The sequence below is a fragment of the Mauremys reevesii genome, linkage group 4 (assembly GCF_016161935.1).
Source record: "Mauremys reevesii isolate NIE-2019 linkage group 4, ASM1616193v1, whole genome shotgun sequence".
NCBI lineage: Eukaryota > Metazoa > Chordata > Testudines > Geoemydidae > Mauremys > Mauremys reevesii.
Window position 1 is genome coordinate 14636544 of NC_052626.1, and position 12735 is coordinate 14649278.

The following is a 12735-nucleotide window of genomic DNA, read 5'->3' on the forward strand; positions in this document are numbered from 1 at the left end:
AAGGGATTGTTACAGTCATCGCATCAGACCCCTTGCACATCACAGGCCAGAGAACTTCACCCAGTGATTCCTGCATCAAGCCAGGCATTCATAACTTTTGGCTGAGCTATAGCGTAGACACCCAAAGGTGATGGAAAGTGAGATCATCCCCAAATGCCAGCAGACAGTGCTTCATCTTGCAACCTGGGGGCAGAGGTTAGAAGTAGTGACAATTCTGCTGCTTGGCGAACCCTTTGCCCCCATCTCAATAAAATATTGTCTGTGGGGTTTTGTCTCCAGAGCTAGGAGAAAGCGATGTCAGGGATTTAGGAGTGCACCCTTGATCCTCCTCCATGTGGATTGCGGGGAGAGACACCCCTTGATGAAAAGCCTCACTATACAGGGCAACGATATGTTTACTTGCTCTCCATTTCACCAGTGCAGCCTTGCTAAGTCTACTGTAGTTGCAATGATGTAAGGAAGAGGAACATTTGTCCTAATATCATTATGAGTAAACACATCTGTTTAAAAGAATACATTTATTTGCAACAAGCCCACGCATTTAATAGGCTTTTAATATATTTATTAATGTCACAATGTATTGATCCACAGCTACGGGGAACAATCCAATTGTTTGTTCAAATGAGTCAAAAGCAATTAGTTGTCTTAGACTATTAGGTAATACAATAAGCAAAAAATATTTAACAATCAGATTTGTAGGGTGTTGAAACATTTGCTGTTTTTCCTTTGTAGCTGGCTCAGAGGTTTCATTCTAATTAGCGAATGAGGGTTAAGTGATAGGTCAGGGTAAGGAAGGGACAGTACTTCTGACTACTGCTCGCTGAGACAGCTGTCGGCAAAGGCAAGGTTATGCTATTCTATTTAGAGATGCCCAGATGCTCAAACTGTTAAACAATATTTTCCCGAGTGTGTCTGACTATTACTTATTTGTATGATGGCAGTGGATAGAGGTCCCAAAACCAGAGCCCTGTTGTGCTAGGTGCTGTACACCTATGTAAGGGATAGTTCCTTCCCCAGAGATCTTATTAACTAATTGGACAAGATAGACAAAGGAAGTATTAATTCTCAGTTTTACAGAGATGATGCTGAGGTACAGGGAAATTTAAGTGACTTGCTATGTGCTTTGTTTGATAAAAGTGGTGCTTTTTTGGGCAAAGAGATTAAACAATTCCAGTTGTTGCCGGTAACTGAGAGAAGACTTGCTAGAGCAAGCTGCTTTTCCTTAGTATTTCCTCGCTCCCTTCACTCTGGCAGCCTCCCAGTGATCACTTAATTAGCACAACCAACATATTTAAAGTCTTCAGACTGATCTGTATAGTGGGTGGTTGATGTAACAAATCTGAGCTTGATTTTCGGACGTACGGCACTGCCACTGACTTTTATTTGGGCTTGTGTGCTCAATCCCCCTGAAAATCAGACTAATGACTCAGTGTCTGAGTAGAGTTTCAATAGTGAATATTGCTACTACCAGCAGAAGCTACTACATGGGGGCATTTCAGAATCACTTTAGTGAGTATTGCATTGCTTTTGCCAACAAAAATACATCAGTACCACTTACAGGTGGTTATTCCATTTGAGCATTGTATATACAATAGCGGTAAGACCACCACTGTTCTAATTTATATGTCATAATTAAGCTTAGAAGGGGACTGGAAAATGCAGTCAAGTTTTAGAATTTGGAAGAAAGAGCAGAGTTTCTGCTGTACTAGATTCAATAAAATCTAGGTATAATATTTTATAATTTGAGATGGTCACAATTAGCTGTTTAATTACCACACACATCTGTGAATAGTATAACTCCAGGCTGCTAAAAATCACTGAGGCCTGATTCTCTTACACTGATGTATATTTGAGGCTAACTCAGGTGTAGTCAATGGACTTCAGTGAATGTAAAGTCAGGGTTAGATCTGAATCAGGCCGAGAGGATTATGGGCCTATTCTCATAGCCACTGAAGTCAATGGAAAGACTCCCATTGACTTCACTAGGTATTGTGTCAGGCCCATTACCAGACAGCACTAGTGAAGATCTTCATGCTATTTCTGTTTATCTGAATTTATAGGAGACCGATCCGGGAGAAATACTGATCATCAGCAGTGATTCACTTCTTTTTGGAAGCTGAACATATCTGAGGAATTATTCAGTCCTGGAACAAAAGCAGCTGTTTTCAGAATGGAGAGAGGTAAATAGTGCTGTCCCGCAGGGGTCTGTACTGGGCTCAGTCCTTCTCAATATAGTCATAAATGATATGGAAAAAGGGGTCAACAGTGAAGTGACAAAATTTGCCGATGATACAAAATCGCTCAAGATAGTTATGTCCCTAGCAGACTGCGAAGAGCTACAAAAGGATCTTTCAAAACTGGGTGACTGGGCAACAAAATGGCAGATGAAATGTAATGTTGATAAATGCAAAGTAACGCACATTGGAAAACATAATCCCAACTATACATATAAAATGAAGGGGTCTAAATTGGCTGTTATCACCCAAGAAAGAGATCTTGGAGTCATTGTGGATAGTTAACTCTACTGTTAAATTTATCAATTTGTTCCAAAACCTCCTCTGTTGACTCCTCAGATTTGTCACCTAAAAAGAGACTCTCATTCAACTCCATTGTCCACATTGGGTGGGAATTTAACCTGGGTGAGGGCCCTAACAACTGCCCTAAAGTTTTAAGGAGGGCGCCACCTTCCTCCTGTGGCCAGCTTTAAAAATGCTTGAAACAAAACCAGATTTGTTTCAATTGCTGACTTTTTTGTTGTTTTTTGGGTCAAACTAAAATAACTTTCATTTTTTGGAACTGCCAGCAAACCAAAAAATCAGTTATGCAGCCATCTCTAGTCTAAAGGTGGGTCTGACCCACATAGTCAGGGCTTCTGAGGAGACTGGAATTATTCTGAAGTGAGCTAGTCATGGCAGCAGTTCTGGAATACAACATTTTGCCTTCCTCATGTGCTCTGAACAGCAGTACCATAGTTAAGGCCCTACCAAATTCACAGCCAGGAAAAATGCACCATGTACTGTGAAATCTGGTCTTTTGTGTGCTTTTACCCTATACTATACAGATTTCACAGGGGAGAGCAACCTTTCTCAAATTGACCCAAAAGGGAGTTGCGGGGGGAGGTCACAAGGTTATTTTAGGGGGGCTGCAGTATTGCCACCCTTACTTCTGTGCTGCCTTCAGTGGAGGCAGGAGAGCGGTGGCTGGCGGCCAGAGAGTGCAGCTGGTAGCTGGGCACCCAGCTCTGAAGGCAGCGCTCTACCAGCAGCATCACAGAAGTAAGGGTGGCAATACCAGACCATGAACCCTTACTTCTGCGCTGCTGCCTTCAGAGCTGGGTGGCCGGAGAGCCAAATAGGAGTTGTGAATAGATTAATCAGTGTGTGTTAAGCACTCTAATACTATAGTGATGAATGCCACAGAAAGGCCTGTGAGGAAGTTAATAATTCTGTCTTCAGAGCAGGCTATGAAGAGTGTGCAGTAAATACGGCCTGGGGGCCACATATTGAGCTATAAGAAGAAAAGGAAATATTGAATATCCGCTCACTAATTGATTACCTTCCATTCTGTGCACTGAACAAGGCAAGAGGTCCTGCGGGAAAAAAATAGTATGTGACCATGCAATTGAAGACTGTCTCTTAATGCATACTCACAGGGGGCTGAATTAAGGTTGCACAGGCAACCTGCCACATGTTGGAAAGGCTTTAAAACATTTTGATTCCAAAACCCATTTGGTTAATCATCCCTTTGAGAGGTTTTTGCTGTAATCCAATGCTTAACATCTCCTAGGTTGCAAAGGCAACCTTAATTCTGGCATTTTCTTACTTTTGAGTGCTTCACTGTGCAACTGTAATGCTCTTTTAATGTAGTTTTTTGTGTATTATAACTATGTAGAAAGAAATGCCCCTATGATACATTATAAATGTTTTACTGGCATGAGTCTGGGCTGACCACATTATGCCCAAATGGAGATGCCCCAAGTTATTAATGCATCCCAGTTGATTGCTTCTGCACTACAAATAATAAATAATATTCATCTTCCAGACCAGACCTAAGTGATGGCTTGCTTTGTGGGGAGTCCACTCATTAACAATTGGAACGCATTTGCTTTTTGCAGCTCTGTTTCAGCGGTCTTGCTTGCTAATATTCATGATTGTTAGACCATACTCTTTGACAATCCTCTGCCTGATGGTGTCCATTAACTTCATTCAACAGCTCTCATTCAACATATTTGAGAGCAGCCTGGAGCATGTTAATGAGTTAGTTTCTCTGAGCTGAATTTTCAATACCCAAAATAATGCTGGCTTCCCCACGCAAAAAACCCACAGCATTTTCTTCATATAGAATGAGAAGATGGGCTCTTTTGACACAACCTATAAATCAGGCATTCAGATCCAGATTAATGCTACATGTATAAAGTTGTAGGTGATGCCTTAAAAAATGAAAAGAATACACTAGGACAAACATTCTCTTCATTGCTCCAGGATACCTACCTGTTAGGTAAGAAATTGCATCATGCAATAAGCTCTGTTTCTCTCATGTTCATTTATCAAAGTGGCAGGAAGCAGGAACACAGACCGTAATGATGTGTAACTGCTATTTCCCATCGATGTATGTTACTCTGGCCCTGGACAAAACTGTTGCTGCCTATTTAGTTGCAATGATGGATTGGTGCATCGTGCTCTTCTATATTGCCATCCAAATAAGTCAACCCTTCTGTATATATTATCATTTCACAAGAGCTGCTCAGTGAGTACCAGCCCTGCTGGTCACTCAGTAGTATAATTTAGCATTTTTAACTTAACCCCTTTTTATTTATTTTTTGCTCACACATCCAGATCTTTGCTTTAAATCATCAGTGCTGCCGCCTAGGAGATGTTAAGCCTTGGGTTACAGTGAAAGCTTCTTAAAGGGATGATTAACCAAATGGGTTTTGGAATCAAAACTTTTTAAAGCCTTTCCAACATGACAGGTTTTCTTCCCCCTTAGTGTTATGTTGGTTTCCATTATAGCATCTCATGCTTCACCCCAGCTGATGAGATGTGACATGCTGGAACCTGACATGAGCTAATGCTGCACAGTCAGGTTGGGAAGAGATGAGAGCCAATCCCTAGCCCCTTTTTATAGCTGTGAAAGGGATAGACTGCATTGGAAGCAGCGTGGTTCTGCTGTGTGGCAGGAGCGATCGAGGAGCCAAAATGTCCTGCTCCGTGCTGTGCATAGCCCTATAGCAGAGGTTCTCAAACTGTGGTCCACAGACCACCAGTGGTCCGTGAGCTCCATTCAGGTGGTCCACGGATAGTTCCCTCTAAGGTGCGCACGTGGGTGGGAGAATGAAGAGGCCACCCACCTAATTAGTGGAACTGCGCAGGCATGGCTCCACTAATTAGGTGCCTGGACCCTGGAGAACATGCACATGTAAGGTGAGGTGGTGGCCTTGGGGGGAATAGGTGGGGGTAGGTGGGAGTGGGCAGTGGGGTGAAAAGAGGGGGTGGGGGGAATTTGGGACCTGCAGGGCTGCGGTGGCCAGAGAAAGAGGCCACTTTCCCTGGCTCCAGGGCTGCAGCTGCCCAGGGGGAGATGGCCTCCTTCCCAGCCTCAGCTCTGTGGCGGGGGAGAGACACCCTCCTTCTTCCCAGCCCCAGTTGGGGGCTGCTGTGGCGGGGGGGAGAGGGCACATCCATTGCATTAGAAAGGTAAGACTACTGATATTAAAATGAGTTGTTTGCTTTTATCTGTAGAACAAAAAACTTCTTTTTTTATATAGTGCTTTTATCCAAAGCTAACAATAGTTAGCTCACTGTACAAACAACATTTGTAAAGATCATTAAGTGGTCTGCTGAGACCCTCAGCAATTTTCAAGTGGTCCATGGGGGAAAAAAAGTTTGAGAACCACTTCCCTATAGGGACTCCCTGCACCCCAGTGTGCAGGGGTTTGGAGAATGGTCTAGAGAAGATGTGGGGCTGCTAAATCCATGACCATATGGATCCAGTAGGCAAACTGCCCTGAGAATTAGGATGGCCCAGTGTTTGGGATCTGGGTTTAATCCCTGATCTTCTAGACATCATTTGTGACATTGGCTGAGTCACTGAGCCTCTCTGTGCCCCAATCCCCCATCTGTAAAATAGCACTTCCCTAACCCCCAGAGGTGTTGTGAGGATAAATACATTAAGGAGTGTGAGGTGCTCAGATCCAATGGTAATGGGGCCATGCAAATACCTTAGATATATAGATTAGGTGAGGTTACCATGGCAGTAGCAGCCTCAGAGTGTCCTGGTGTCACTGCATCTTGTAGGAGATCCCTTGTGCCACCTGCAGACCTCTTCTGCACACAGTCCATTTATTTTGGGTCATCTGCCAGCGGATATGCCCCTAACTGCACAGTTTGACACAGTACGGTAAATGACGTGATACTGTGCTTCATCCCTATTACATGCTGGAAATATATTTTAAAAAATACTCAGGTCATGTGGCTTAGAAATATCATTGTAGCAGTCTGCAGCAAATGCAAACATGGAGGACACATTTTATTATCTCAGGTGCTTAATTGTAAATATTTCCCTGTATGTGAAATGCTGCAATCTCTCATTTCCTCAGATGAATATTTTTCAGGTCGGCATCCCTGCCATCATTCTGTCCTATCTTGGCAATATCAAGCTTATCATGACCTGGAGCAGTAATTGCAGAATGAGCTTCTTGTACCCACTTTTGCATTATAACCTTTGGGTATAAGGTGATGTTCAAAACAGAGGCTGTTAGGTCAGAGTATATTTTCCAGCCTGAGTTTGACTTTACTTTGAATGCATGGGATCCATTTAAACCAGAAGAAATGTCCTATTAAGTGCACCTAAAAGGGGGAAGGGTGTAATGTTTAAATGAACACCAGTATAGACTATTGCATTGTCTTTAATGGATTCCTACTAATTTGTGCCGTTTGGGTCTGAGAAGCTCCGGAGCTCATGGCAGGGGCTCAGTTTTAACACAGAAGAGATGGCAATCAAATGTGGACATTTTCTTAGTATCATTAGTTTAATTTTTCAATTCTACCCTTCCCAAGTCTGCAAAATTCTGTCTGCTCTGTGACATGTGGAACTGGCAAGGACAAGAGGCCGAGTCTAAGGCAGTACTCCTGCTAGTTCAGCTGCAGTCAGATCCCTAATGTGGACAAGGTTGTAGCATTTTTCTGGTCCTTCTAGTACCTTGTTACCTGAACCTCCTTGGCTCAAGCTGATAGTCCTGGGTTAGATCATTGCTGACAACAGTCATGTCTCTGTGCTTGCAGCTACAGTTCCTCCATATAAAAATGTTGCCTCGACATCATCCCGCGTCTTTCTTCTTTCACTGCAGGATCTTAGCTCTGCCTGAATACTTAGAATATCTCTGATATGTGATTAAAAAGTCAACGAGGTCACAGAATTTCTCCAGGACGCAACCTGCAACTACCTGAAGGAGACAAGCCCCAAAACAAAGCAAAACCATGCACCAAACAGTTGCCTCTGAATCAGCTAAGAATTAACTTGTCATTTTCTTCTGTTATGGTTGGTATAAGCTTTATTCATGTTTGTGTCAGATGCCGAAGAAGATTCAGATCTTTCATGTCAGACTGTAAAGAAAGGAAAAAGCAATAACTTCTTCCAAATGTCATTTTCTAGCCTTCAGTTGGTTTGCCTGGTATTATGCTACTAAGAGAAATACAGATTCTTTACAAAGTATTTTTGCGATGTATTCTCTGAACTTGTAGCACCCTGCAAATATTTTACCTCACTATGGAGGGCACTATTAGTTTGTTATCCTGGAAACTAATTTAGGAGTTTATTTTCACTTTTTCTATTATGGCCAATATTATGGTAATGTATACTTAAAAAACCTCAGCTCTAAAATTATGTTTTACAGATATGTTTTCTTTACCCGTGTGTTTGACTCTAGGCATCTGTCATTCCCAATATTCCCCACACTCTCACCCTACCTCATTAAATTTTCTGGTCCACATATAGGCTATTTTTGATTTAACCAGCTTTGATTTGTGGGGTTGATTATTTGAAGATGAATATGCTGACTGCTTGATAAAGAGAAAAATTAGATCCAGAGTATGGACACCCAGAGTCCTGGGAGGGTTGGATTTGGGGGTTTGGTTCAGCTCATTATAAAGATACTTTGGATCCATATTCAGATTCCAAACTTCCTCCAGGTCAGTGGGGCTTCCAAGTCAGGGTTTAGTTCAGGCCCATCTGTACTGAATGGGCTTTGGCCAGATATTACGAATGTGCCAGCGTTTGTGGTGCTGTTGAGAATCCCTCTTGTTTTTACCATATTATACAGGGACATAGGAAGTCTTTAAGGCCTGCTCTATTGCTGTCAGCAGGAGGATTGGGTCCTTGTTGGGCTATATTTACCTTACAGGACATTCTATCATGGCAATGCGATCTCTACCTACAGAAATTTCTTGGTCTCCTGGAGAACCAATGAGGGACAAAACTGGAATAATCTCTTTAGAGAAAATAAGACCCACCTGAAACACTTGAATAAAAACAGACAAATTGAAGTGACAAAATACTGGGCAAAGCTGGAGTCTTTGCAGTATTTCAGGCTTGGTCTATGCCAGGAAGTGCTAGGAATCTCACAAGAGAGCCTCATCATATGCGGTTTACAGGCCCATTTCAAGACTAAATTGTCTAGAGAAAATGGTGATAGAAAGAGGTCACAAGTGACTGCACTCTTGGATGCTTATCTAAATCAAACTGAACATTCAAACCTTGTTCTGAACCATCATCCCTCACTAACTGTAGACACTTCTCACCATAATCGAGCTGTGCTGATGCTCTAGTGAGGAATTCTAACGTCTGAGAAAATTCTGACACAGTTGCTAGTACCAAATACTTTTAGAGCTTAATTTTGCAAGCTGCGTTGTGCTTTTTCTGTACCAGCAAGGAACTCCAATGAAGTTCTGTGCAAGAGGGTGCATTTGCATTGACCATTTTGCAAGACTGTAAACTTGGAGATTTGACCAAGGCACAATGTGCATATTCACCAGCTGTGGTGAATAAGCAATGTCTGAGTCCCACAGAAATTTGGAAATAATGGAAAGGGGACAAAACAGTGATGCTCATTGGTGAGAGTACCAGTGGATGACTAACACTAGTGGTCAGTTTAGTACATTAATTGCACAAGTACCATATGATGACTCACTGGCGGTTATTTTCTAATTCTTATTGAGCAGTTTCTTTACTCCACTCATTGCAGGTTTGAGAGAACCTTAGAGAATATTGTTAGCCTCAGAGGAGCTGACAGAAGTGCTGCTGTTTTGAAAATGGATTCTGACACCAGGCAGGGAGAAAAAGTCATTAAAGCCTTTGAACAGGAATAAAGCACATTTGTGATCTCTCTTTCATGACTTTTCAGGGAGAGGGTAGACAGAGGAAGGAATAATTATTAGCGAAAACTTACATCTCATTTTAGAAGACATGGGGGGAGAGAAGAGAAGGTGGAGACAGCTACAGGATGAAATGGAAGATTTTTAATCCTTTTTGAATTATAAATTTGATTGTTTTATCTGGGAGAAGGACAAGAGCAAGAAAATCTTTGAGTGCTGAGCATCAATGGCATATTTAGATGCTTATTTTTCACTCATACTTATTTTATTTATTATTGTTTCTTATGGTAGTGCCTGGGGACCAACAGAGAACAGGACCCCATTGTGCTAAGCACTTGTAATAGTCCTCACTCGGGGTCTGGTTGGACAGCATGGCCTAGTGGTCATGGCCGCAACCCCTGACTACCAAGGGGGCTGTGGGGAGTGGAGCCTGGGCCCTCCCACTCCACTGGGCTCTGACCCAGGGCCCTTTGGACTCCCAGTGTTCTGGCAACCAAGGCTGCTTAAAGTTGTCCTCCCTGGACCACTTCCTCTCGTCTCCTCCCTCCACCATCTGGGTCAGCTTAATTCCAGGCTTTCCTCTGTTGGGGAACTCCAAACAAAATAAGTAAGAAGGGGCTATCAATGCCCAGGTTCCACAGGCAAGGGAACTTCCTTCTGATTATCTCTGGAGTGGGTCCTCCCTTCCCCCAGAGAGGGCCCCTTTAGGCAGTTGTGTCAGAGCCTTTAGGCTTCCCTCTGCTCTGGACTGCACTGCTGGAGCTGTGGGCTGCAGGTCTGCTCTCTTCCAGCTCTGCCACCCAAACGTGCTGTTTCCCTCTCTTTTAATTCCTCCAGCAGTTGTGGCAGGGCGGGGCCAGGGGCGGCTCCAGGCCCCAGCGCTCCAAGCGCGTGCCTGGGACGGCAAGCCGCGGGGTCGCTCTGCCGGTCGCCTCTAGGGTGGCAGGCAGGGTGCCTTCGGCGGCTTGCCTGTGGAGGGTACGCTGGTCCCGCGGCTTCAGCGGACCCTCCGTGCTTGGGGCGGCAAAATGTCTAGAGCCCCCCCAGGGCAGGGCTGACTGGGCCCCAGATGATCCCTTAACCCCCTTTTGCCCAATGTGGGGCTTGTACACCCCATCACAGCACCGTACAAACAGTGTAGCAGACAATCTCTGCTCTAGAGAGCTTCCAATCTAATAGACAGGCCAGAAACACCATAGTGGAAAGGGGTATAATACACCAGCAAAGTGAACAACATGATAGCAGCAAGGGGCATGTTAATTCAATGACTTAGTTAATTTTAGAGTTTCATTTAAAAGGAAAACTCACCACATGGGTTTTCTTGAAGTCCTATTGTCTGGCTCAGGTGGATGTAGTATTCTTAGACACCTCCTTACAAGCTCCCTCTTTCAAATGCCTTTAGGTATTGTAGAAGAGAATTCTGAATGGTTATCATCTTGCCGTGGTAAAAGGCCCCCCGGGCACAGGGTTCCCTATTAATATTTTTACTTTATTATTGACAGTTATATAATAACTAAGCTTTCATACAGCACCTTTCCTCAGTGGATCACAGAACACCTTGCAAAGAAGACAAGTATCATTACGCCTATGTTACAGATGGGGAAACTGAGGCCCAGAGAGGTGAGATGATTAGCACATGTTTACTCAGCAGGCCAGAGCAAGAAGTAGAACCCAGGTGTCCTGACTTTCAAAGCAGTGCCCTATCCCTTGATGTAAATGGACACAATGCATTACACCCAGAGCTGTGCAAATAGTTGATTTGTCAGTTTGGTGGCCAAACTAAAAAAAATCGTGTCTGGTTTACTTGCAGTGTGTCAGGCTTAACTTTTTGAATTTTTCAGTGAAAGGTGAAACAATTTGTTTCATTTGACCCAAAATGAAACATTTCATTTAATTTTTGAGGGTTTTTAACCTTTTTTTTTGTAAAATTGAAGTAAAATTGAAAACCAGAAATAAGTTCAAATCAAAACATTTTGTTCCCAAAATGCCAAAAAATGGATGTTGGGGGGGATTTTTTTGTTTTTTTTTTTGACTGAAACAATTTGGCAAATTTGATAAGAATGCGTTAAATGTTTTGGCTGACCTAATTCTACTTTTTTTTGCCCCCAAAAAGTTTTATTTGAAAAAGTTTGCAGAGCTCTGATTATAGCTAGAGGACTTGATCTTGCACCAATTGAAGTCAATAGTGAAATTCCTTTGAGTTTGATGGAGCAGAATCAAGCCCAGGACCTTATAATGGAAGACTATCTGTGAATATAACAAATACAAATTTTAGAATACTGTGAACTTCCTGTCCCCTAGCCAATTCATGCCCTCACTGTATCTAGCTGAGTGGGGGTTAATTTCAATGGGAACTTTTCTCTTCTGAAACATAAAAGCATTCTATACTCGTGGGATGGACAGGGAAGCAATTAGCAATGTATTTTCTACAGAGCCACATGTTCAGATGCTATTTACAAACAAATCCTCAGAATAATCCAACTGCATTGCTTTTAACTGATTTATAAAGAGTTCTGCAATTAATTAATTTAATTTATTTTATTTCCTGTAAATAAAAGATCTGAGCAGAGTTACTGATGGAAACATTTTTCGGGGGCTCACCAGCTTTAGTCAGACCTTGAGAGCTGCTCTTCAGCTGCTTTGTTCTTATTGATTTTAAATATTGCAAAACATTGCATGTTAAATATTCATGCTGCTAATGCAAGGCTGTTACTTTCGGTACTGTGTAACAGCGGCTCTAGAGTTTGAGAACATAAGCCTTGTTAATTGTTAAATATGTGGATAGGTGGGAGAGGGAAGACAGTTTTGCTGTAAGTATACAATTAGAATCGACTGGCTGTGTGTAGAGGCCAGTGGGAAGTGTCCCTTAAAGATTAGAAGGCTTGTGCAGAAACAGCATTCCTGACCCAGGCTAACCCATTCTTCCCTTCTCTAAAGCAGGGTGACAATAAAGTGATTTTGATCTGGTTTTCCTCTTCTGCCGCCTCCAAAAAGGAAATTATTTTTTTCATATCCAGAGACAGAGATTTTAACTTTTTTTCCTTTTGTTTCGTGAAAGGGTTCATTGACATTTTAAATTTTAATATTTTCATCGGTAACTTTTCAAGGTGTAATTAGAAATACAGGGCATGAGTTTGGGAGTGACCAGCTGCCAGCTCATGCCAAGATCCCCATGTCTCAACTGAGCACTGACAAATACACAACTGGAATCAGACTGGATTATCTGTGGGTTGGTATTGTTAAAATAGGTATTGGAATTATAAGAATGTCTTTAGTGTTTAGACTTTATTGAATACTTGTGAATCGCTACATACTTCAGTCTCACTTATAACATCTGTATCCCGATAAGGTAACTGTTGGGGTACCA

At 42.5% G+C, this 12735-nt stretch overlaps 1 long non-coding RNA gene across 1 annotated transcript; it reads left to right on the forward strand.

Moving 5' to 3' along the window:
• The first annotated feature begins 2058 nt into the window (after window positions 1-2058).
• On the forward strand, window positions 2059-9329 carry LOC120402974. Its single transcript, XR_005597394.1, has 3 exons — window positions 2059-2180; window positions 7346-7536; window positions 9239-9329. It is a non-coding gene; the product is annotated as an uncharacterized LOC120402974 (long non-coding RNA).
• The last annotated feature ends 3406 nt before the right edge of the window (window positions 9330-12735 follow it).